This window comes from Heterodontus francisci, chromosome 8 (assembly GCF_036365525.1).
Source record: "Heterodontus francisci isolate sHetFra1 chromosome 8, sHetFra1.hap1, whole genome shotgun sequence".
Lineage (NCBI taxonomy): Eukaryota > Metazoa > Chordata > Chondrichthyes > Heterodontiformes > Heterodontidae > Heterodontus > Heterodontus francisci.
The window spans coordinates 97,105,471-97,132,786 of NC_090378.1; positions in this window are offsets into that span (position 1 = coordinate 97,105,471).

Consider the following 27,316-nt stretch of genomic DNA (forward strand, 5'->3'; position numbering starts at 1 on the left):
TGCTGGCAGCTCTGGAGGCGGGAGCTTGTCTCTTGAAGGGAGGAATCCCCAATGGCAGGCAGTTAATTAGCTGCCTGCTGTGTAGTAGCAATGGGACTTCAAAGGAGGGCCAAGGTGGGGTGTCCCCCTGCTTTCTGGCCAACCGCCGGGACCCCCGTCACCGGTATAAAATCTGGCCTCATCATTCTAACAGGTACTGCAACATCTTAAAGATTAAGCCCTTGAGGGAAAAATATGTCTTTGCAACTCTGTGTTTTGTATGGTTTCTGTTGAAAGAAAGCACAATACAGGGAGCAACAAAGAACAGTCAGGCATCATTCCCGTAGGCTTATCAGGAGGCAATGTTACCCATCTCGGAGAGTGTATTGGGAGAGGATGTGATTTGAGATGATGCCGGAGGAGTTGTGTGTGAGGCGATGCTTCATAAAGAGGCAATCTACCACCTCTGTGATATTTTAAAGGATATAGATCCCACACTGCTTGCCAGTGGCAATGAAGGTAACCATTTTTTTTATATTTTATTTTTTAGAGATACAGCACTGAAACAGGCCCTTCGGCCCACCAGGTCTGTGCCGACCATCAACCACCCATTTATACTAATCCTACATTAATCCCATATTCCTACCACATCCCCACAATTCCCCTACCACCTACCTATACTAGAGGCAATTTATAATGGCCAATTTACTTATCAACCTGCAAGTCTTTGGCTTAAGGCGGAAACCGGAGCACCCGGTGAAAACCCACGCGGTCACAGGGAGAACTTGCAAACTCCACACAGGCAGTACCCAGAATTGAACCTGGGTCGCTGGAGCTGTGAGGCTGCAGTGCTAACCACTGCACCACTGTTCTGCCATTCTGAGATTCTGATTCTGAGACAAGGGTCCTGAATCTTAATAAAGGAAACTACGAAGGTATGACGCGCGAGTTGGTCATGACAGATTGGGAAACGTCACTTAAAGGGATGATGGTGGATAGGCAATGGCAAACATTTAAAGAGCGCATGGAAGAACTGCAACAATTGTTTATCCCTGTGGGGCGCAAAAGTAAAACGGGAAAGGTAGCCAAACCATGGCTTACAAGGGAAATTAGAGATAGCATTAGATTCAAGGAAGAGGCATATAAATTTGCCAGGAAAAACAGCACACCTGAGGATTGGGAGCAGTTTAGAATTCAGCAAAGGAGGACCAAGGGATTGATTAAGAAGGGGAAAATTGAATATGAGAGTAAGCTTGTGGGGAACATAAAAACTGACTGTAAAGGTTTCTACAGGTATGTGAAGAGAAAAAGATTGGTGAAGACAAATGTAGGTCCCTTACAGTCAGAAACAGGGAAATTTAGTATGGGGAATAAAGAAATGGCTGACCAACTAAATGCATACTTTGGTTCTGTCTTCACAAAGGAGGACACAAATATCATACCAGAAATGTTGGGGAACACAGGGTTTAGTGAGGGAGGAACTGAAGAAAATCAGTATTAGTAGAGAAATTGATGGGATTGAAGGCCAATCAATCCTCAGGGCCTGATGGTATGCATCCCAGAGTACTTAAGGAAGTGGCCCTAGAAATAGTGGATGCATTGGTGGTCATCTTCCAAGATTCTATAGACTCTGGAACAGTTCCTACAGATTGGAGTGTAGGTAATGTAACCCCACTATATAAGGGAGGTAGAGAGAACTCAGGGAATTCAGGAAATCAGGCTGACCAGTCAGTAGTGGGAAAAATTCTAGAGTCCATTATCAAAGATTTTATAGCAGAGCACTTGGAGAACAGTGGTAGAATCGGACAGAGTCAGCATGGATTTACGAAAGGGAAATCATGCTTGACAAATCTACTAGAATTCTTCAAGGATGCAACTAGTAGAGTTGATGAGGGGGAGCCAGTGGATGTGGTTTATTTGGACTTTCAGAAGGCTTTCGACAAAGTCCCACATAAGAGATTAGCATGTAAAATTAAAGCGCATGGGATTGGGGGTAGTGTATTGCAATGGATAGAAAATTGGTTGGCGGACAGGTAACAAAGAGTAGGGATAAATGGGTCTTTTTCCGAATGGCAGACAGTGGCTAGTGGGGTACCACAGGGATCGGTGCTAGGACCCCAGCTATTTACAATATACATCAATGATTTAGATGAGGGAACTAAATGTAATATCTCCAAATTTGCAGATGACACATGAAATACATGAATAGGATGGGAATAGAGGGATACGGTCCCCGGAAGTGCAGAAGGTTTTAGTTTAGGCAGGCATCAAGATCGGCACAGGCTTGGAGGGCCGAATGGCCTGTTCTTGTGCTGTACTGTTTTTTGTTCTTTATGACACAAAACTGGGTGGGTGGATGAGTTGTGAGGAGGATGCAGAGAGGCTTCAGGGTGATTTGGACAAGTTGAATGAGTGGGCTAATGCATGGCAGATGCAGTATAATGTGGATCAATGTGAGGTTATCCACTTTGGTGGCAAAAACAGGAAGGCAGATTATTATCTGAAACGCTATAAACTGAGAGAGGGGACTATGCAGCGAGACCTGGGTGTTCTCGTACACCAGTCGCTGAAGGTAAGCATGCAGGTGCAACAGGCAGTAAAAAAGGCAAATGGTACTTTGGCCTTCATAGCGAGAGGATTCGAGTACAGGAGCAGGGATGTCTTGCTGCAATTATACAGGGCCTTTGTGAGGCCACACCTGGAATATTGAGTGCAGTTTTGGTCTCCTTATCTGAGGAAGGATGTTCTTGCTACAGAGGGAGTGCAGCAAAGGTTTACCAGACTGATTCCTGGGATGGTGGTACTGATGTATGAGGAGAGATTGAGTCGTTTAGGATTATATTCGCTGAGTTCAGAAGAGTGAGGGGGGATCTCATAGAAATCTATAAAATTCTGACAGGACTTGACAGGGTAGATGCAGGAAGGATGTTCCCGATGGTTGGGGGAGTCCAGAACCAGGAGTCATAGTCTAAGGATATGGGGTAAACCTTTCAGGACTGAGATGAGGAGAAATTTCTTCACCCAGAGAATGGTGAGCCTGTGGAATTCGCTACCACAGAAAGCAGTTGAGGCCAAAACATTGTATGTTTTCAAGAAGGAGTTAGATATAGCTCTTGGGTCTAAAGAGATCAAAGGTTAGGGGGCGACAGCAGGTACAGGCTACTGAGTTGGATGATCAGCCGTGATCATAATGAATGGCGGGGCAGGCTCAAAAGGCCGAATGGCCTACTCCTGCTCCCATTTTCTATGTTTCTACAGCACTGAACTTTATATGTGCGGGCCATTTCAGTCAGGTACTGTAGACATGTGCAGCAATACCCAGAGCACTGTGAGGGCTTGCATTCACCAGGTAACCAATGCTGTTTTCCATAGGGCTTCTGCTTTCATTGACTTTGACATGTCTCTGGCACAGGTTAAGGAGCGGTCTATCGCATTTCATGGGGTCGTTGGCTTCCCGAAAGTGCTTGGGGCTATCGATGGAACACATATTCCATTGAAGACACCGAAAGATGAACCTGTTGCACACGTTAATAGGAAGGGGTTCCACTTATTGAATGTCATGATCGTTTGCAATGTTCAACTGAGGATCCTGAATGTGACTGCAGATCACTGGGGAAGTGCTCATGATGCCTTCGTATTCCGGAACTCAGACTTTTTTTCACTCCATGAGTACATTACCTCAAAGATCTGGATGGCTACTATGTGCCAAGTGTTACCCACTAAAAACACGGCTGATGCCACCTGACCAGAGGACCAATAGTGCAGCACAGGAAAAATGCAACTGCGTACATGTGTGCACATGTCAAGTGGTGGAGAGGACAATCAGGGGCTGAAATTACATTTTCGGTGGCTGGACAGGACAGGGGACACTTTACAATACTCTTCTGTTAAAGTGTCGAAGATTGTGGTGGTTTGTTGCGCATTGCACAACTTTGTCCTGCAGGAAGGACTCGCCCTCCACCATATAGATGAGATTGCACCAGAGATCAATAAAATAGTGGATCCCAACATGGATGTCACTGCAGCCATGCCTCATGGAGCAAGTAAGGAAGCCCCTGCCGCAGCCACAGGGCAGTTAAAGAGCAGCTGCTGGCTGATGCATTTGGAAACTGAGGATGGCAAAATCCCTCTCCCTCACTCCAGAAATTCAACAAAAGAACAGTATAGATGGAAAGTGAAACAAGTGACAATCTATTCTAGCAGCAACGACTTGTTCCAAAATATTTGAGGTAGTTATTGCTGTACAAAGTCAACTTCAGCTGCTTAGTGCAAGACTTTTGCTAAAATTTTTATGAATTAGCTATTTTTCTACATTTTAAACTGATGTCATGTTGAGATGGTTCATGTTAATAAAATTATATTGAACAGTTTACAATGACGACAGGTTGATGCGTAAAAACGTCAGCAACAGACTCAAATAGAACACAAACAGTAAGTTATAAATATAACTTCCAATAAATAAGACAGCACAAACGTTTCCTCAAAACAAAGCACCAAAAAATTTGCCCTGTCATCTGTGCCTGGGGGTCGCTATCACAAAGGTAGTGGGGGGTGGGTGGGTGAGAAAAAGAAGCCCACTCCACAAACCTGGCATCCTAATACTTCCTGCACCTTCCCTGTGCCCGTGACCTGACCCTTCTTGAAACCAACAGCAGATAACTCATTGCTGGGGTGCAGCTGACCAGAAGCTACTTCCGTTAAAGGTGCAGCTGCTGACTTGTGGGCTTACACTGTTTCTGTATGTGTAGCCATCAAGAGCAGTTCTGTTGGGGCCATATGTATTCATAAGAACTAGGAGCAGGAGTAGGCTGTCCGGCCCCTCGAACCTGCTCCGCCATTCAATAAGATCATGGCTGATCTTTTCGTGGACTCAGATCCACTTACCCGCGCTCTCACCGTATCCCTTAATTCCTTCATTGTTCAAAAAGATATCTACCTTAGCTTTAAAAATGTTTACTGAAGAAGCGTCAACTACTTCACTGGGCAAGGAATTCCATAGATTAACAACCCTCTGGGTGAAGAAGTTCCTTCTTAATTCAGTCCTAAATCTGCTCCCTCTAATCTTGAGGCTATGCCCTCTTGTCCTAGCTTCACCTGCCAGTGGAAACATCCTCTCTACTTGTATCTGCACACAGTACTCCAGGCGTGGCCTCACCAGTACCTTACACAGCTGCAACATAACCTCTCTGCTTTTAAACTCAATCCCTTTAGCAATGAAGAACAAAATTCCATTTGCCTTCCTAATTACTTGCTGTACCTGCAGACCAACCTTCTGCGATTCATGCACAAGGACACCCAGGTCCCTCTGCATAGCAGCATGCTGCAACTTTTTACCATTCAAGTAATAATCCTTTTTACTGTTACTCCTACCGAAATGAATGACTTCACATTTATTAACATTGTATTCCATCTGCCAGACCTTTGTCCACTCACTCAATGTATCTATGTTCCTCTGCAAAGTTTCACAGTCATCTGCACACTTTGCTCTGCCACTCATCTTAGTGTCATCTGCAAACTTTGACAACTTACACGTGGTCCCCAACTCCAAATGATCTATATAAATTGTAAATAATTGCGGTCCCAACACCGATCCCTGAGGCACACCACTAGTGACTGATTGCCAACCAGAATAGCACTCATTTATCCCCACTCTCTGCTTCCTGTTAGTCAACCAATCCTCTATCCATGCTAATACTTTACCCCTAACGCCATGCATCCTTATCTTATGCAGCAGCCTCTTGTGCGGCACCTTGTCGAAGGCCTTTTGGAAACCTAGGTACACCACATCCACTGGGTCCCCGTTGTCCACCTTGCTCGTAATGTCTTCATAGAATTCCAAAAGATTTGTCAAGCATGACCTGCCCTTCATGAACCCATGCTGCGTCTGCCCAACGGGACAATTTCTATCGAGATGCCCTGCTATTTCTTCCTTGATAATAGACTCAAGCATCTTCCCCACAGAGGTTAAACTAACCAGTCTATAATTCCCCATCTTTTGTCTACCTCCCTTTTTAAACAGTGGCGTCACATCTGCTGTTTTCCAATCTGCTGGGACTACCCCAGAGTCCAGCGAATTTTGGAAAATTACCGCCAGTGCACCTGCTATTTCTCCCGCCATCTCTTTTAGTACCCTGGGATGCATTCCATCAGGGCCAGGAGACTTATCAATCCTTAGCTCCATTAGCTTGCCCAACACTACCTCTTCCGTAATAATGATTGTTTCCAGGTCCTCACCTACGTTCGTCTCTTTGTCAATTACTGGCATGTTATTAATGTCCTTCACTGTGAAGACCGATACAAAATACCTGTTCAATGCCTCGGCCATTTCATCATATCCCATAACTAAATTTCCCTTCTCATCCTCTAAAGGACCAACGTTTACTTTAGCCACTCTTTTTCATTTTACATATTTATAGAAACTTTTGCTATCTGTCTTTATATTCTGTGCTAGTTTTTTCTCATGTTCTATTTTACTTTTCTTGGTAGCTCTTTTTGTGGCTTTCTGTTGACCTTTAAAGTTTTCCCAATCTTCTAGTTTCATGCTGTTTTTGGCCACTTTGTATGCCTTCTCTTTCAATTTGATAGCCTCCCTTATTTCCTTAGATGGCAGATTACCCCTTTTCTTCCAGTCCTTCCTTTTCACTGGAATATACTTTTGCTGAGCACTTTGAAAAATTGCTTTGAAAGTCCTCCACTGCTCGTCAACTGTCCCACCATAAAATCTTTGTTTCCAGTCTACTTTAGCCAAGTCCTCCCTCAATCTATTGTAGTCCCCCTTGTTCAAGCACAGGACCCTGGTATTGGATTTTATCTTCACACTCTCCATCTGTATTCTAAATTCAACCATACTGTGATCACTCCTTCCAAGAGGATCCCTAACTATGAGGTCATTAATTATTCCTGTCTCATTACACAGGACTAGATCTAGGATAGCTTGCTCCCTCGTCGGTTCCATTACATACTGTTCAAGAAAACTATCACGGATACACTCAACAAACTCTTCCTTAAGGCTACCCTGACTGAGCTGGTTCAACCAATCTACATGTAGATTAAAATCCCCCATGATAATTGCCGTAGCATTTTTACAGGCATTAGTTATTTCTTTGTTTATTGCCCGCCCCAATGTGATGTTATTATTTGGTGGCCTATAGACTACGCCTATCAATGACTTTTTCTTCTTAGAGTTTCTAATTTCCACCCAAATGGATTCAACCTCATTCTCCATAGAACCTATATCATCTCTCAGCACCGCCCTGATGTCGTCCTTGAATATCAGAGCTACACCACCTCCCTTACCTTCCTGTCTGTCCTTCCAAATAGTCTGGTACCCCTGGATATTTAACTCCCAGTCGTGACCAACCTGTAACCATGTCTCCGTAATGGCTACCAAATCATATTCATTCGCGATGATTTGTGCCGTTAACTCATCAACCTTGTTACGAATGCTACAGCCATACCAGCTGCATACAGCTCATACTTGCATTGGTGTCTGGTTAAGGTCACATGCAGCATCCTGATTAAAATGGGTCTGCTTTGTAGCAGTGAACGCATCAGTAAGTTTTTGAATAGAAAGACAGAGATTTGTCTTCAAATCTCTCACCTCCTGACAAAGACTAGTCTTCAAATCCCTTACCTCCTGACAAAGACTTGTCTTCAAATCGCTCGCCTCCTGTCTGGTCAAGTCCAGATAGTCTAGTTGCCTGTCCTGATAAGCCAGCAGTATATCCCTCAGTCCTGTCTCTTCCTCCAAAGTCTCAGCATGGTGCTAATGTGGCCCATGTGTCACTGAAGACCGCAAAGCAAGTACTTGAACTGTTGGAGATCCCTCACCACCTGACAGTTTGGACTGGTCAACGCACATCCTCCCAATGACCCCATGGCATCAGCTCCAGGGCTGCCTGTAGGGCATCTAACTGTGCCTTGCTTAGAGCAAAGGAGGCACAGCATGGAAAGGTGGTGATGAGTATTGTCCTAGGATCACTGCCCCCATCATCAGCAAACTGAAGGTGCAAGAGGGAGTTAGGAGTAACTGCACCACTTTGCCTGTTCTCCCACCCAGTGTGCGCACCCTCTGGATGCCACTCCCCTTCTTCCTCCAGCTCAGTTACCGTTTCACTTTCTTCTGTGACCCGTGGCTCAGTGCCTTCATCAGGCATCCTCTCAACACTCTCAGCTGCTGCTGCCAGCTGACTGCCATCTCCAACCGTTTTGTCCAAAGACAGCTGTGCACCTGTCAGAAGAAAACATTTGCAATGATGATGCATGCTCACTTATCACATTACAGAAGCTTGTATGCTGATACATGCTTTAAACATTCAGCTAGTGACACTGACCTTTCTTTGCTCCAATGTCTGCTTGACCACCAAACACTGAAATATTCCTGATTCCCAGCAGTTGCCGAGCGCTCTCTTCATACTCGGTGAGATCATCCAGAAAGGCCACACCACCCCGGTCAATGAATGCTCCCAGGTGTTATGAGTCATCTTATTCTAAACAGGCATGCAAAATAAATGTTACTTTTTGCTTCTTTGTTGGCTTGTGTTAGACCATTTTGGGAGGTTTGCAGACAGTTATCATTCACTGGAAGTAAATTCATACCTCCATTCTGAGGGGTGTAGGTAAGAGATCTTTACAAGCACTTCGTGAGCCCTAGCTTCAAAGGCAACTGAATCTTACAACTAGTTGACTGAACAGCCCACCCACAAACAAGATCTGAAATGAAAATTTAAATGAAAAAAATTTCAAGAACTGTACAAAGTCTGGAAGATGGTGTTAAGTCATTAAAATTTTGAAGACATTGCTCCGTAGTCCTTGGACTGGTGCTGTTAGCAATCACAGCCTCTGTGACCTCCTTCCATGCCAAGATGCTAACTTTTCTAGGTGCCCTGCATTTATCGTTAACGATAAGATGGTGATGCCTCACCTCTACCTCATTGCCAAGTGTGTCGAGGTCTTCATCACTAAACTTGTGACACCTCTTCCTCTCATCGGTCTTTTGCACTGCCATCATCTTTTCTGTAAGAAAGTAAGTAAGTGCTTTTCAAATACATTCAGCTCATGGCATCATCAGGGGGCATGGCTTCACCAGAATCTGTTTTACTACAAGGCCTCAGTGTTTGGTCAGTGTCATAGAGTTATACAGCACAGAAACAGGCCCTTCGGCCCATCGTGTCTGTGCCGGCCATCAAGCACCTATCTATTCTAATCCCATTTTCCAGCACTTGGCCCGTTGCCTTGTATGCTATGGCGTTTCAAGTGCTCATCTAAATACTTCTTAAATGTTGTGAAGGTTCCTGCCTCTACCACCCCTTCAGTGGACCATGCTGCAGCAAGAATTTGAAATTCTCCCTGCAATCAACGAATTAGGTAAATCCACATTTCTCAGCACAGTCAGTGGCAGACGCCACCACTTTGCTGCTGACAGCAAAATCCCAGCCTCTGTATTAATGGATCATCATCTGCCATTTCTGCCAGCTCCAGCGCGATGTACCATGAAACCTTTCGTCATTTAATCTCTCCTGCCCTCCACCCAATCACAGACCTTTCCTTTTTTTCTTCTTCCCACCCTCTCCCTTTCACTTGCTGAAAACCTATTTCATGTCTAATGTTTCCCAGTTCTAATGAAAGGCCATTGACCTAAACAGTAATGAGACATGGGCCAAAATTTTACGTGGTGGCAGAGGCCCCGGCCACTGGCTTAAAAGTCAGGGGCAAGCCTGCCTCCGCGGGTCTGGAAGCCATGCCCTGATTTTTCGTGGCCCAGACCCTTAATTGGCTTCGGGCGGGACTTCCGCCCCTCTGAGGCAGGAAGCCCCATCTTCAGGAACTGCCGGCTAATCAGAGGGCCAGCAGCTCTATAGTCCCTACAGCACCAGCAGCAGCGGTGGCCACTTCTGATGCTGCACCCAGCGTGAGGAGCTAGAGGGATATTGGCCTCCATAAAGGTGAATGCAGTTTTGGGCCTTGTCGGGACAATCTGCTGGGCCCTGGTGAAGGGGGTGGGTCATTCTGGAGGGTTGGGGGAAGTGCTCCATTGGGGCAGTGTGTGCTGCTGGGGAAGGACTATCTGTTGGGTACAGGGTCCCCGATCAGGAAGCCCGCCCCCGCACCAGGCCCACAAGGAGGCCACCGGGTATGACTAGGCTGGTAATGTCAGCAGCAGCAGGAGGAAGCCCTTAAGTGGCAAGTAATTGCCTTAATTGGCTTAGGTCAGGCAGGCCGTTTTCAACCTCCCCGCTGCTAGTAAAATGGCAGCAGGGGTGGGTAGGCAATGGGAACGGCACCCCCACCTCCCACTTGATTTTACACCCACCCCCCCAGCCCGCTGCTGGGGGAGGGCATAAATCTCCATCTGTGTAGCCAAGCTAGTTTACACTAAACTCATTGAGGCAAGTACTTTGTTCCTTACCTGCCTACCTCTAGGCTGCTGTTGCAATCTTTGGCAATTCTAACTTTTTAAGGGCAGCACTCTACTTTTCAAGCACCTCACCATCATCAACCTGAAATATTAACTCTGTTTCACAGATGCTGCCTGAACTGCTGATTATTTCCTACACATTTATTTTCAGCAAATGCAGTATTTTGCTTTGGACCTCAACAAATTACTCAATTTTACATGGGATTTATGCCTAAGATTGCTCCAAAGGATATGTAAATACGTTGTCATATAAGAATCTGCACAAATGATCCTGCAGACCAACAGAGAGTGCAACTCAGTTCTCATTGGGGCAGAAGGGGCCATGTTCTTTAGTCATTCACTCAGCTGTTCACATTCAATTTGAAATAATAAAGGCGGACTTCTGGGAATTATACTTTGTTGGCACCAGGCTGCAAAACTGTACAAGATTTCCCAACATATTTAGCCCTGTGGGTCCACATGCACAAATCTTTGATGATGGCAGGACTAGTAGACAAGGCTGTTAAAAAAGCACATGGGATCTTTGGCTTTATAGAGGCACAGACTACAAAATCTCTAAATGCTAAACTTTTATAAATCACTGGTTAGGCCTCAGCTGGAGTATTATGTTCAATTCTGAGTATCACACTTTAGCTAGGATGTCAAGGTCTTGGAGAGGGAGCACAAGAGATTTACTAGAATGGTAGCAGGGATGAAAGACTTCAGTTATGTGGAGAGACTGATGTAGCTGGAGTTGTTCTCCTTAGAGTAAAGAAGATTTAATAGAGGTGCTCCAAAGTATGAGTTGTTTTGATAGAGTAAATAAAGAGCGAGTGTTTCTGCTGGCAGAGGATTGGTAACCCGATGACACAGATTTAAACTAATTGGCAAAAAAAAAATGGGAGAGGAAGAGATTTTTTTTAACGTAGGAAGTTCTTATGATTTGGAATGCACTGCCTGAAGGGGTGGCGGAAGCAAATTGAAAGCAACTTTCAAAAGGCAATTGGATAAAGGAAAAAAGAACTGCAGGGCTATGGGGAAAGAGCAGGGGAGTGGGACTAATTGGATAAATCTTTCAAAGAGCTGGCTCAGGAAGGATGGTCTGAATAGTTCCCTTCTGTGCTGTATGATTCTGTGAATTAATAGAGATTGATGGAATCCTGCATGATTAAATTTAAACTCATGCAAGGTTATTGAGCTGGTTATGGTATTACTCCTGAACTGAGGGGAAATAACCTGATTGTATCTGAAGATAATAGGCATGACAAAATATGATGACAATTCGGTGAAATAAACTCTTTTAACGGTCAAAAGAAGTTCAGAGATCCAGTTATGAGGACTTATTTATCTAGAGAGATAACGATTGTTACTGGGTAGGCTTGATAGACTCACTTTTGAAATACTGACTAATTTGTTTTACTTAATATGGTTAATTTTCATTTCTAAATCCTCCACCTTTTTCGTTTGAAAGAGTCTTTAACATCCATGAAAGCTATGACCAGAACCTATGTAGTTTCATACATTTGACAGTCCAAACTTTTCACTGCTTTAATGTCCAATTAGTAGTTTAGTAACAAACCATGCTTATGTCAGATCAAGTTGGCAGTTTTCAACAGGATAAACATTCCACTTCCCTCATTTTTCCTCTGATTTAGGTGTAACCCCCTCATCTTCATCTCAAGCCTTATGATGCTGCAGTGCACTATTCTTTCTGTTGTCCTATACATTGCCAATGGGCAAATATTTAATGGATGACGAAGTGATGATTTTGCTATGCAGAGAGGTGCGTAATTTGCTGTTCAGAGATTAAAATCTATCTTCTCTGTAACAACACTGATAGTGACTGCTATATATGTTATATATTGTGATACTATCTGTAAAGTGTTAGGAACTAGTTGTTGTGTGTAAGTGTTCCAGTGGGGGGCCACATTCACGGCTGCACTGGGGAGTCATGTTATATGTAACAAGAGAACTAGTTGAATCAGGTTCTATAGCACAAAACATGGTACTGGTATAAACAAGACTGACTCCAGCCTTTTCCAACTTTAAAGTGTGATTCTTTCCAACATCTGGGAACCAGAAACAACATAAAGACGAAACAGTGACCCTAGTAATGCACTGATGATGTATTCTTTCAACTGTTATTGCTCTCCCTCAACTAAGCATATTGGTTGGCACACCAACAAGGTGTAATAAAGACAGAAATACCATAATTTGTGCATGTACTTTCTGGGACCAAAGGACACAAATGCCAAGAGATCGTGGAAGCATGGGTTATTTGTATTTCTTCTCAGGGCATGTCCTTGGGTGACAACGTGGTGACATGAGCCACATCCCTGGTACACCCCTATCCTAGAACTCCAGACAACCATCCTTGATCACTCTTGGCTGCCATAGGTTGAAGGAATCGGTTATTGACATGCTTAATTCTGTTCCCAAAGTTGAAGATCACCTGTGTGTTCTATTCACTGTTGCCATTTGCATTTGAGAATGGATTTTCATGATGAGTAAGCTAACTGAGTGTAGTTAATTATGCCCTACATTCTGGGCAAATGTGTCACATGGTAGAAGTGGAGGCTTCTTTCCTGCTGCTACCTGTTGTCAAAAGTTCAATGCTGCTACAATTGTCACACCATTGACAGATGCTGACAAATCCTACATGCCATTACCCAGTATTCAATGTGCAGGACGTTCATGCATAATCATGTACATATGAAATGGGTGTTTGGGGTTGCTAGGTAATGGAAGCTTATTGCTAGGTAATGGAAGGTCATGGAAAAGATACAGGAATATCACAGTTCTGATGACATGTCACAGACCTGAAATGTTAACTCTGTTTCTCTCTGTTGGTAAGGAGGTTTAAACTAATTTGGCAGGGGGATGGGATACAAAATGGAGGTACAGTAGAGGGTGATGCACAGTCAGATATAGAAGAGAAACTGAATCAGTCTGGAAGGCAGAGCAAATATAGACTTGTTAAGGCACATAAAGTGAATAATGCAAGGCTGGATTGCATCTATTTTTATGCAAGGAGTCTTACTAGTAAGGCAGATGAATTGAGGGCATTGGTTAACATACGGGAATATGATTTTATTGCTATCACAGAGACATGGTTGAGGGAAGGGCAGGACAGGCAACTCAATATTCCAGGGTATAGAATCTTCAGGCGTGACAGGGGTAGGTGTGAAAGAGGAGGTGGCATTGCACTATTGATCAAGGAGTCAATTACTGCAGTAAGGAGGGATGATATCTTAGAAGGTTCCTCAAATGAGGCCATATGGGTAGAACTTAAAAACAAAAAGGGGTCAATCACTTGGCTGGTATTGTACTACGGGCCTCATAACAGTTAGGGAGAGATAGAAGGCAGATATGTAGGCAAATCTCAGAGAGGAGTAAAAATAGTAGAGTAATAATAGTAGGGGATTTCAACTTCCCCAATATCAATTGGGATAGTCTTAGTGCAAAAGGCTTAAAGGGGGCAGAATTCTTAAAGTGCATACAGGAGAGCTTTTTGAGCCAGCACATAGAAGGTCCTGCAAGAGAAGGGGAGGTACTGGAACTAACCCCAGGGAATGAAGCCCGACAAGTAGTAGAAGTGTCAGTGAGGGAGCATTTAGGGGACAATGACAAGAACTCTGTAAGATTGAAGGTAATTATGGAAAAGGACAGAGAGGGACTGGAAATAAAAGTACTGAATTGGGGAAAGGCCGATTTCGATATGATAAAACAGGATCTAACCAAAGTGGACTGGGAGACACTACTTGTAGGAAAGTTTACATCAGACCAGTGGGAGTCATTCAAAAAGGAAATAGTGAGAGTTCAGGGCCAACCTGTTCCCGTAAAGGTGAAGGGTAGAACCAACAAGTCCAGGGAACCCTGGATGTCAATGGATATAGAGGATTGGATAAGGGAAAAAAAGGAGGCTTTTGGCAGATTCAAAGCACTGAAAACAGTGGAGGCACTAGAGGAGTATAGAAAGTGTAGGGGGTACTTAACAAAATAATTAGGAGAGCAAAGAGGGGACATGAAAAAACACTGGCGGGCAAGATAAAGGAAAATCCCAAGACATTTTATAAGTATATTAAGGGCAAGAGTATAACAAGGGAAAAAGTGGGCCCGTTCGGGACCGAAGTGGCAATCTGTGTGTGGAGCCGGAGGATATAGGTAAGGTTTTAAATGACTATTTTTCATCTGTGTTCACTATGGAGAAGGACAATGTAAGTGTAGAGATCAGGGAGGGGGATTGTGATATACTTGAACAAATTAGCATTGAAAGGGAGGAAGTATTAGCTGTTTTTATCAGGCTTAAAAGTGGATAAATCCCCAGGCCCAGATGAGATGTATCCAGGCTGTGATGTGAGGGAGGAGATAGCAGGGGCTCTGACACAAATTTTCAAATCCTCTCTGGCCACAGGAGAGGTTCCAGAGGACTGGAGAACAGTGAATGTGGTCCCATTATTCAAGAAGGGTAGCAGGGATAAACCAGGTAATTACAGGCCAGTGAGTCTAACTATTGGAAAAAATTCTGATGGAGAGGCAGGGATTAATCAGGGATAGTCAACATGGCTTTGTCAGGGGGAGATCATGTCTAACTAACTTGATTGAATTTTTCGAGGAGGTGACTAGATGTGTAGATGAGGATAAAGCAGTTGCTGTAGTCTACATGGACTTCAGTAAGGCTTTTGATAAGGTCCTGCATGGGAGATTGGTTAAGAAGGTAAAAGCCCATGGGATCCAGGGCAATTTGGCAAATTGGATCCAAAATTGGCTTAGTGGCAGGAGGCAGAGGGTGATGGGCGAGGGTTGTTTTTGTGAGTGGAAGCCTGTGGCCAGTGGTGTACTGCAGAGGTCGGTGCTGGGACCCTTGCTGTTTGTAGTGTACATTAATGATTTAGACGTGAATATAGGAGGTATTTTTGTTTTATTCATTCATGGGATGTGGGCGTCACTGGCTATGCCAGCATTTATTGTCCATCCCTAATTGCCCTTGAGAAGGTGGTGGTGAGCTGCCTTCTTGAACCACGGCAGTCCATGTGAGGTAGGTACACCCACAGTGCTGTTAGGAAGGGAGTTCCAGGATATTGACCCAGCGACAGTGAAGAAACGGCGATATAGTTCCAAGTCAGGATGGTGTGTGACTTTGACGGGAATTTGCAGGTGGTGATGTTCCCATGCATCTGCTGCTCTTGTCCTTCAAGGTGGTAGAGGTCGCGGGTTTGGAAGGTGCTGTCTAAGGAGCCTTGGTGCATAGCTGTAGTGCATCTTTAGATGGTACACACTGCTGCCACTGTGCGTCGGTGGTGGAGGAAGTGAATGTTTGTGGATGGTGTACCAATCAAGCGGGCTGCTTTGTCCTGGATGGTGTCGAGCTTCTTGAGTGTTGTTGGAGCTGCAGCCATCCAGGCAAATGGAGAGCATTCCATCACACTCCTGACTTGTGCCTTGTAGATGGTGGACAGGCTTTGGGGAGTCAGGAGGTGAGTTACTCGCCACAGAATTCCTAGCCTTTGACCTGCTCTTATAGCCATGGTATTTATATGGTTACTCCAGTTCAGTTTCTGGTCATCCTCTAGGATGTTGATAGTGGGGGATTCAGCGATGGTAATGTCATGGAATGTCAAGGGGAGATGGTTAGATTCTCTCTTGTTGGAGATGGTCATTGCCTGGCACTTGTGTGGCACGAATGTTACTTGCCACTTATCAGCTCAAGCCTGGATATTGTCCAAGTCTTGCTGCATTTCTACATGGACTGCTTCAGTATTTGAGGAATCGCGAATGGTGCTGAACATTGTGCAATCATCAGCGAGCATCCCCACTTCTGACCTTATGATAGAAGGAAGGTCATTGATGAAGCAGCTGAAGTTGGTTGGGCCTAGGACACTACCCTGAGGAACTCCTGCAGTGATGTCCTGGAGCTCAGATGATTGACCTCCAACAACCACAGCCATCTTCCTTTGCGCTAGATATGACTCTGACCAGCAAAGAGTTTTCCCCCTGATTCCCATTGAGTCCAGTTTTGCTAGGGCTCCTTGATGCCACACTCAGTCAAATGCTGCCTTGATGTCACCTCTTGAGTTCAATTCTTTTGTCCATGTTTGAACCAAGGCTGTAATGAGGTCAGGTGCTGAGTGGTCCTGACAGAACCCAAACTGGGTATCATTGAGCAGGTTATTGCTAAGCAAGTGCTGCTTGATGGCACTGTTGATGACACCTTCCATCACTTTGCTGATGATTGAGAGTAGACTGATGGGGCGATAATTGGCCGGGTTTGACTTTTTGTGTACAGGACATACCTGGGCAATTGTTGTAGTTATACTGGAACAGCTTGGCTAGGGGTGCGGCAAGTTCTGGAGCACAGGTCTTCAGTACTATTGCCAGAATATTGTCAGGACCCATAGCTTTGCAATATCCAGTGCCTTCAGTCGTTTCTTGATATCACGCGGAGTGAATCGAATTGGCTGAAGTCTGGCATCTGTAATGCTGGGGACTTCAGGAGGGAGCCCAGATGGATCATCAACTCGGCACTTCTGGCTGAAGATTGTTGCAAATGCTTCTGCCTTGTCTTTTGCACTGATGTGCAGGGCTCCCCCATCATTGAGGATGGGGATATTTATGGAGCCACCTCCTCCAGTTAGTTGTTTAATCGTCCACCACCGTTCATGGCTGGATGTGGCAGGACTGCAGAGCTTAGATCTGATCTGTTGGTTATGGGATTGCTTAGCTCTGTCTATTGCATGCTGCTTATGCAGTTTGGCATGCAAGTAGTCCTGGATTGTAGCTTCACCAGGTTGACACCTCATTTTGAGATATGCCTGGTGCTGCTCCTGGCATGCTCTCCTGCACTCTTCATTGGTCTCCTGGCTTGATGGCAATGGTAGAGTGGGGGGATATGCCTGGCCATGTGGTTACAGATTGTGGTTGAGTACAATTCTGCTGCTGCTGATAGCCCACAGCGCCTCATGGATGCCCTGTTTATCTCACTCCACAGTATGTTTTTATGCTGAAATTAAAATCCAGTGATCTTTTGTGCAACATATTGAAAGAAATAGTTACAATGGGAGTGCAGTAGGATATGAACTTGTCATGACTTACGCTGCTGCTGTACCCAGTATTCTATCAAATATTTATAGGGAAAAAGCTACGCTTATGAACATGTAAATGTTGCAGTCGTGAATTTAGAATTTTAGCTTATCTTCACCAGGCAAGAAAGCCACAACATATTCCCTGCTCAGGTTACCAATTGAAATTGATGTCATAGGACCCCAATCTGCACATTTAAGGAAGGACCCTCATGGCCTAAGGTAGGTGTCATTGATGCCTGCTCAGAAGAACAGGTGAAAATAGACGCTAATGGGAATGGGTGGCACAGTGGCGCAGTGGTTATCACCGCAGCCTCACAGCTCCAGTGACCCGGGTTCAATTCCGGGTACTGCCTGTGTGGAGTTTGTAAGTTCTCCCTGGGTCTGCGTGGGTTTCCTCCGGGTGCTCCAGTTTCCTCCCACATGCCAAAGACTTGCAGGTTGATAGGTAAATTGGCCATTAGAAATTGCCCCTAGTATAGAGAGGTGGTAGGGAAAATATAGGGACAGGTGGGGATGTGGTAGGAATATGGAATTAGTGTAGGATTAGTATAAATGTATAAATGGGTGTTTGATGGTCGGCACAGACTCGGTGGGCCGAAGGGCCTGTTTCAGTGCTGTATCTCTAAACTAAACTAAATCTCCTGACGAATTTTAGCTGCCAGATGATTAGGATTGCAATCTCTGCTTATGTTCCTATGTTAATGTTTTGTATAGAAATCAAAAATTTTCTTGTATTACTAAAATATGACTACATACGTGCGTCTGTATTGTCTTGGGCAACCGGAAACTGCGCAATGTTTCAAAAGTAAACAATACCTATTTTTATTGTATTTAGTCTACCCAAACAGTGGTGGCAAATGGGGGGAACCTTCAGTCTTGATGCTATAATGAGGACTCCCAGAGGCTTGTCTTTGCTTATCTTTGATCTAAAAGGGCTTACATGTAGGCAATCAGGATCTTCTTTTTTGATTCTGACTAGAGGAAAATCCAAATTTTATAGTTCCAGAGGAAAATAGGATGTTACCAGGGGAAATGGATACATACCGGTATTTGAAAAGGAAAATTTGCAGGGCTATGGGGAAAGAATGGTGAAATGGGATGAATTCAATCGTTTTTTCAAACAGCCAGTACAGGCTGAATGACCTCCTTTTGTGTGGCGCTATGTTATCCTGGAATGAAATCATTCATCCAAAGTGGTGCTGATGCAATTTTTTGTGGAAATGGAACAGCAACCAATAATGTTCTGAGATTCAGGATATTGGTGAGATGAGTGAGTAGTTGTTTGTTTCCCTTGTTGATGTCAAGGAGGTTTGCAAAGAGGCATCCATTCTCTCTGCTAATACTGATGCAACTATTGGATAGGGTTGACAGTCAAATTGACATCCTTCTGTCAATATTGGAGGCAGGGAAATATCTCTACTTGTGGTTATCATTACCATGAGGCAATAAAAATGTTCAAAATATTTATTGGTGACACCACTCCAAGTCTCAGCAAAACCAATATGATGGAGTCCGTGTGTGCAGACTGCTATCTGAGCAGTTGACCTGTTAAGTGCTCTGGTAGGTGCATTGATTTTGGATTCAAAGTTTGTATTTTTTCTGAGACAGTCATTTACTGGAAAAGGAAACTGAAAGCTTCAGAGTTCTGGAGAAAACAGAACTGGTTAGGACCAAGTAAAACAAACTGTCATAGTATCAGATGTGTGACCAGAAACATGTGACTGGAACTCAGGTTTCAGTTTACCAGATTACAGTCTGCAGTGTGTTGAAGCAAGCAGCAAGATGTGGTTGTTTTAAAGAGACAAATAGCTATAATTGATACCTGTTTTTCTGGGAGCTAGCCCTTGGTGAATATAAATTGCTATAGCTGTTTTTGGTGACTTAAACAGTGACTAAAGGTGACACCAGTGAAACTATACCATCAGGACTGTTGTGAGAAAAACTACAGAAGTTCTGGAAGGGTGCACAGTTTTGGTAGAGACGGTATCAGTGGAGTTCGGATTTTGGGAGAACTGCTATTGAATGGAAATTGGTGTTTGCATCTTGGAAGATGGGATCTGGAGATCTACTTGAAAAGTTCAAAGACCTGAAGACCTTGTGGCTGTAACTGGTGCTACCTTCGATGAGGGCACCCAAAAGACTCATGAGATCCATCTTTGTTGCCTCTGATAGCTAATTTGTAATCTTTAAGCTATATATATATATATATATATATATATGTGTGTAATACATATATACATATATATATGATTCAACTGCTAGTTTATATTTCATTTTTGTTGGTTTTGGTTTGAGTGTTGTTACAGAAAGGTGTTAAGGGGTGTGTGTGGTTTCCACTGTTCACCCCCAACTGACCACAGTCGTGTTTTGTTTAAAATGATGAGTTAGTCCCTGAGTGTTTCTTTAGGGTCAAATAAACAGACAAATGACAAGTTTTCTTGTAGGTTTAACACAGAAGATTAACTATTTACTGAACAATATTCATTCCCCAAATGTTCAAAACACCACTCATACACGCACTCACTCTCACATGCACTCTCCTCAAGAAAAGATAGATAGAAGCTAAAGGGTAAGAATTCAAGGTATGGTAGGTGTTTGTGGTTTACGATAAACCTGTTGAATCTTCTAAGTAGGACAGTCTCTTTTAAAGGTGCTGGGTGGGTTTCTTGTAGTCTTGAACTTGTTGAGGTGTTGTAGACCTCTACCAACAAGAAGGGCAAGGGGAGCAAATACATGGGAACACCACCACCTGAAAGTTCCCCTTCAAGTCACACACCATCCTGACTTGGAACTATATCGCCGTTCCTTCACTGTCGCTGGGTCAAAATCCTGGAACTCCCTTCCTAACTCCAGTCCACAAATGGACTGCAGCGGTTCAAGAAGGCAGCTCACTACCACCTTCTCAAGGGCAATTAGGGATGGGCAATAAATGCTGGCATAGCCAGTGACGCCCACATCCCATGAATGAATAAAAAAAAAGATTTCTGGTTAAGATTTCAGACTAGAGGTGGTGGTCACTTTCAGTTTTCTGCTGCAGCAAGTTGAAGTGTAGAATTAGCAGCAGGGCTTCTTCATTCTTTAGGTTAGATCTCTTTCCACAACCTCTCACTGGACTGCTTTCTGTGACGTTGCTTGATCTCTCCCCCTCTCTCCAGAGGGTTGTCTTTAAAGGTCAAAATCAATCAAGTTAGCATTTCTGTTAGTTGACACATGGCCTTCTCCCCTGGTATGACTACCCCGTGGACCACGATGTGGAATCGATGGTTATCTATTGATGTCTGTATGAGTATCATTCTGTTTTTTCATAATTTCTTTGTCTTGGAAGAACCCATTCAATTCAGGAATGTCTCTTCATGGCTTCAGGATGGGTATAGTTAACATGTCTTAGTCTGGAATGTATTCTTTTGTCCTTTTGAGATAGTGAGGCAGTTTTTGAATGCACAGGCCAGGTCATCTGACCTTTGGTGGCCATCTTTGAGGCACAATGTCCGCAGTTTACAAGGAAAAGTCAATTCAAAGAGTCCACATTGAATGAAGTTTGTATCTTAAAAGCAGGAATATGATTTGTCTTTACTGGGTATGACACACCTCCACCACACGAAAAAAAAGGAACCTTGATCACATTTTTCTCATTTTGCTTTCAGGGTAAAGTAAGAAGCACATGAACATACATACTGCACTCATTTTGACATCCAAACTCAATGTTACAGCTGCTATAGTTGGCATTGTCTGTAACAGCCATTTCCTGTTCAGGTTTGAGTTTCTCATCACCCTTTTTTTAGGAAGAGGTACAATTATAATTGAATCTCTTTTGGAGCATTGAAGTTTGCTCCTAGGAAGACTTCTGTTTAGAAAACCTGATGTCTTCTATCCGTTTCCCACTTTTAAAATCCCATTTCTATGATGTCGAATGAGGTTGGATTTCTCTAGCGTCTGTTTGCAGTACTTTCGGAATTTTAATACCAACAGACATGTGGCTTTTGGTGAGTATTGGGCTAAGTGGAAACTCGAGTTGGACTCTTGAATCCTTGAAGGGATCAAATTTCATTGGCTGCTGTAAAGACATCTTTTATGTTCCACAGTTTGTAATATGCAAATTTCTGTTACTGCATTGTTCCTGGCTGTTGTCAAATTTTACTGCCTGTACAGACCTTAACCCCTTAACTGCTGCTTCCACAACACATGGATTTAATAATTCAGGTTTTGACACATTGATACTTCTTATCTGAGAGGTAAACTCTTTTTTAGTCCCAGTGAGGCATCTGGGTTCTCCTCCTGCACTTTATCCTTAGTGGGTTCTGAGTCTAATTTGTTGGGTTCAGTTAGGTTTGGAGTTAGAACTTGACCATTTTATTCGTCAGTGGACAAATCCTCACTGACTCGACGTTTATTTTTCTTGTAGTTTTAGGGCATATTACCTTCCCTTTTATCTTTATTTTGGGGATGGGTTTTTTCCCAATCTACCCCATGTCCTCTGGGGCAAAACTTCTCACAGGTGGCCGTCCTGCTTCCGCTGTAGTCCCCTGTGGCACTTCAGCTAGGTGAGGCATCTCCCTCACTCTTGATTTGCCATTTTAAGAACTTTCCTCTTCTCTATTTAAATCTTTAAAGAAGGTTTCTGCTAATTATATCTGGTGCACTCCCATCAACCTCAGTTGTTTTTATCTCAGCTCCTTTATTTTCTTCTGGCTCTGTCTCAGCCTCTTTAAATTCTACTGGCTTTCCTTTAGCCTCTTTAATCTTCACTAACCCTATCACCCACTGTGGGACTTCTGGGACTTCCTCAGTCCTATGCAGCTGTGCAGAATTTTGCTTGTTCCCCTCAGTTTTCCCAGTCTCCATGGACTGCTCTGGACCCTTTGGATACAATACCATGCTTCCTGCCAAGTAATTGCCCAGCAATAGGTTGACCCCCTGCAATGGTAAGCTCGGAATGACCCAACCATCACTACCCCAGTGATCAACTCACTCTGTGGGTAATCTTTAACTAAGGGAACCTTCAAGCATTTGCCTGTAAGCCCTTTTAGCAACACCATAGTATTTGTTCTGCTTTCGGGTGGCATCTCTGTAACCTTTCTCGCTGTTTCCTCTCTTTTCCTCTGCAATTGTATTTCCTCTCTTTTTCTCGCTTTTTCCTTTTGAAGCTGAAAGTCTATGTCTTCCTTTGCCTTCCAGAACTGAAACTCTTTCTCTTCCTTTTCCTTTTAAAGCTGAAACTCTCTCTTCCTGTTCCAATTTTAATTGCATTTCCTCTCTTTGCAACTGAATTCTAGCTAGAATTATAATCTCAGATTCAGATTCCATGCTTTCTTCTTCAGGTTCAGGGGTAAGTTTAAAATGGTTATCTAGACTCTTCACTATTTCAGGTTTCTTTGTTTTTTGTTTGAAAGTGACTGCCACCTGGGCAGCTAGGGTTTTTTAAATCTTCAATACTTAATTTATTTAACTTATCATGGGATTTGTCTCCCAGCCCTACAAACTTGTCCGCATTAAACGTGGGCATATCTTTTGTTTCTAGCACTGTGGAGACGAAAACAATGATATGAGAAAACCCATTTGTTCAATTTTTTCCCACCTTTTTAGACGTCAATTTTTCTCCCTTTTCCAAATCTCTCATTTAGTTTGGTTATTCAGAATCTTGGCTTCAAGCCCCCAGTTTGGTGCTAAGGGGTATGGGTAGTTCTCTCTGTTCCCCTCCCAACTGACAGCAATCGTGCTTTGTTTAAAATGATGAGTTAGTCCCTGAGTGTTTATTTAGGGTCAAAAAAATAGACAAATAATAGGTTTTCTTGTAAGTTTAAAAGAGTAGATTAACTATTTATTGAACAATATTCATTCCCCAAAATGTTCGCAACACCATTCATGCATGCATTTGCTCCCACATGCACTCTCAAGGGAAGATAGATAGAAGGTAAAGGTTAAGCGTTCAAGATGTAGTAGGTGTTTGTGGTTAACAGTAAACCTGTTGAATCTTCTAAGTAGGATAGTTTCTTTTAAAGATGCAGGCCTGGGTGTTTGTAGTTTTGAACTTTTTGAGATGTTGTAGATTCCTGGTGGTTAAGATTTCAGACTGGAGATGGTGGTCACTTTCAGTTCTCTGCTGCAGCAAGTTGAAGTGCAGAATTAGCAGCAGGTCTTCTTCCTTCTTTAGGCTGGACTGCTTTGTGTGATATTGCTTGATCTTTCCCTCACTCTCCAGAAGGTTCCCTTTTAAGGTCGAATATCCATCAAATTAGCATTACTGTTAGTTGGCACATTCTCCCCTGGTGTGACCAGACAATGGACCAGGGTGTGGAATCCATGGTTATCTATTAATGTCTGGATGAGTATCATTCTGCTACTTCATGCCTTCTTTGCCTCAGAAGAACCCATTCAATTCAGGAATGTCTCTTCATGGTTTCATGATGAGTACAGTGTATGCCTCTTAGTCTGGAATGTATCTTTTTGTCCTTTTGAGACAGTGAGGCAGTTTTTGAATACGCAGATCAGACCTTTGATGGCCATCTTTGCAGCACAGTGTTTTTGGGAAATTGTCAATTTCAGAGTCCACATTGAATAAAGTTTGTATCTTAAAGTAGAAATGTCTTTACTGGGCATGACAGTGTTAAAACAAAATTTTATGAAAGTGAAATTTTGTTTGCTTTTTCTTCTAAATTGTGGTCGGATGGTGGATATCATTCTTCTGGTTTGTGATTTCCACAGGGATCATAACACCAAAGCAAATATTACATAGAGGATTTTTTTTACATAAGAATGTAAAAAATAGGAGCAGGAATTGGTGATTCCACCCCTTGCGCCTGGTCCATCATTCAATAAGATCATAGCTGATATTCCATCTTCCTGCATTGTCCCCATATCCCTTGATTCCCTTAGTATCCTAAGGACCATAGGAACAGGAGTAGGCCGTACTCTCAATCATTCTTAGGATATGGGTATCTCTAACATGGCCAGAATTTATTGCCCATCCATAGTTGCCCTTGAGAAGTGTTGCTGGACCTTGTTCTTAAATTGCTGCAATCTGTGTGGTATAAGTGCTCCCACAATACTGTTAAGAAGGGAGTTTCAGGATTTTAACCCAGTGACAATAAAGGAATGGGGATATATGTCCAAGTCATAGAACCATAGAACCGTGGAAAAGTTATGGCACAGAAAGAGGCCATTCAGCCCATCATGTCTGCGCTGGCTGAAAAAACTAGCCGCCCAATCTAATCCTACCTTCCAGAACCTGGTCCATAGCCTGGCAGGTTATAGCACTTTAGGTGCAGGTCCAGGTACCTTTTAAAAGAGTTGAAGGTTTCTGCCTCCACCATCAATCCGGACATTGAATTTTAGACACCCATCTCCCTCTGGGTTAAAAGGTTTTTCCTCATAACCCCTCTAATCCTTCTACCAATCATCTTAAATCTGTGCCCTCTGGTAATTGCCCTCTCTGCTAGGGGAAACAGGTCCTTCCAGCCTACTCTATCTAGGCCCCTCATAATTTTGGACACCTCAATTAAGTCACCCCTTAGCCTCCTCTCTTCTAAGGAAAACAACCCTAGCCTGTCCAATCTTTTCTCATGGCTGCAACTTTCAAGCCCCGGCAACATTCTTGTAAATCGCCTCTGTACTTTCTCCACAGCAATGATGTCCTTCCTGTAATGTGGTGACCAGAACTGTACACAATACTCCAGCTGTGGCCTAACCAGCGTTTTATACAGTTCCAGCATTACCTCCCTGCCTTTGTAATCTATACCTCGGCCAATGAAGGAAAGCATTCCATATGCCTTCTTCACCACTTTATCTACCTATCCTGCCACCTTCAGGGACCTGTGGACATGCACTTCAAGGTCTCTCACTTCTTCTACCCCTCTCATTATCCTCCCATTTATTGTGTATTCCCTTGCTTTGTTTGCCCTCCCCAAATGCATGACCACACACTTCTCTGGATTGAATTCCATTTGCTATTTGGCTGCCCACTCAACCAAACCATTGATATCATTCTGGAGTCTACAGCTATCATCTTTGCTTTCAGCTACACGGACCATTTTTGTGTCATCTGCGAATTTCTCAATCATTCCTCCCACATTTAAGTCCAAACCATTAATATATGCCACAAACAGCAAGGGACTCAACACTGAGCCTTGTGGAATGCCACTGGAAATCCCCTTCCATTCACAAAAACATCTGTCGACTACGACCCTTTGTTTCTTGTCACTGAGTCAATTTTGGATTCAACTTGCCACATTCCCCTGTATTCCATGGGCTTTTATTTTTCTGACCAGTCAGCCATGTGGAACCTTGTCAAATGTCTTACTAAGATCCATGTAGATCACAGCTACTGCACTACCCTCATCAATCCTCCTTGTTACTTCCTCAAAAAATCCGATTAATTTCGTAAGACACGAATTTCCCTTAGCAAATCCATGCAGATTATCCATGATTAATCCATGCCTTTCTAAGTGACAGTTTATCCTATCTCTCAGAATTGATTCTAATAATTTTCTCACCACCGAGGTCAGACTAACTGGCCTATAATTATTTGGCCTATCCCTAGCACCCTTTTTAAACAATGGTACAATGTTCGCAATCATCTGGTACCTTGCCAATATCTAGTGAGGATTTGAAAATGATCCTCAGAGCATCTGCTATGTTCTCCCTGGCTTCCCTTAACAACCTGGGATACAATCTATCTGACCCTCGTGATTTATTTACTTTCAAGCATGTCAGACCCTCTAATACTTCCTTTCTCATTTTGCTTATTGCATCTAATATTTCACACTCCTCCTCTTTTACTACAATGTCTGCATCATCCCTCTCCTTTGTGAAGACAGAGACAAAAAACTCATTAAGAACCCTGCCCACATCTTCTGTATCCACACATAAGTTCTTTTGTACATCTCTGATGTACCCTTTCCTTAGTTATCCTCTTGCTCTTAATGCACTGATAAAACATCTTTGGGTTTTCCTTGATTTTACCTGCCAATGTTTTTCATGCCCTCTCTTTGCTTTCCTAATTTCCTTTTTTACTTCACCTCTGCACTTTCTATACTCCTCTAGGCTTTCTAAAGTATTAAGTCTTTTGTGACTGTCATAAGCTTTCTTTTACTGCTTTATCTTATCCTGTAAGCTTCTAGATAACCAGGGAGCTCTAGACTTGGCTTTACCACCCTTTATCTTTGTGGGGACATGTGCCCATAGAATTTTGCTTTTGAATGCCTCCCACTGGTTTGCCATTGATTTTCCTTCAAGTAGCTGTATTCAGTCCACTTTCACCAGTTCGCCTCTCAGCTTCGTAAAATTTGCCTTCCCCCCGTTTAGAACTTTACTCCTGTTCTGTCTTTGTCCTTTTCCATGATTATACTAAAACTAACTGTATTATGGTCACTATCTCCAAAATGGTCACCCACTGCTACTTCATCCATTTGCCCAGCTTCATTTCCAGAGACTAAATCTAGAATTGCGCCCCCTCTTGTTGGGCTTGTTACATGCTGGCTAAAAGTCAGGATGGTGTTTGCCTTGGAGGGGAATTTGGAAGTGATTGTGATCCCGTCTACCTGCTGCCCTGTTCATATAGAGGACGGAGTTTGTAGGTTTGGGAGGTGCTGCCAAAGAGCAGCATCTTGTAAAAAATCAGACACAAACAAGGCATCTGCTTGGCAACATGACAGAATAAAAACTGGAAATCTAGCTGTGATATTATTTATGCAATAGGATCATCTACCACATGGATATCATCGAAAACAAGATGTGAGAACATATGGTGAAAGTAATCTAAACACCAATGCCTCTGCAACAACTTCTGAAATCAGGACTTTTATTTCCCATGGCTCCTGTATCCTTTTCTTGAAACAAAGATTTTACATCCACATGATCCTAG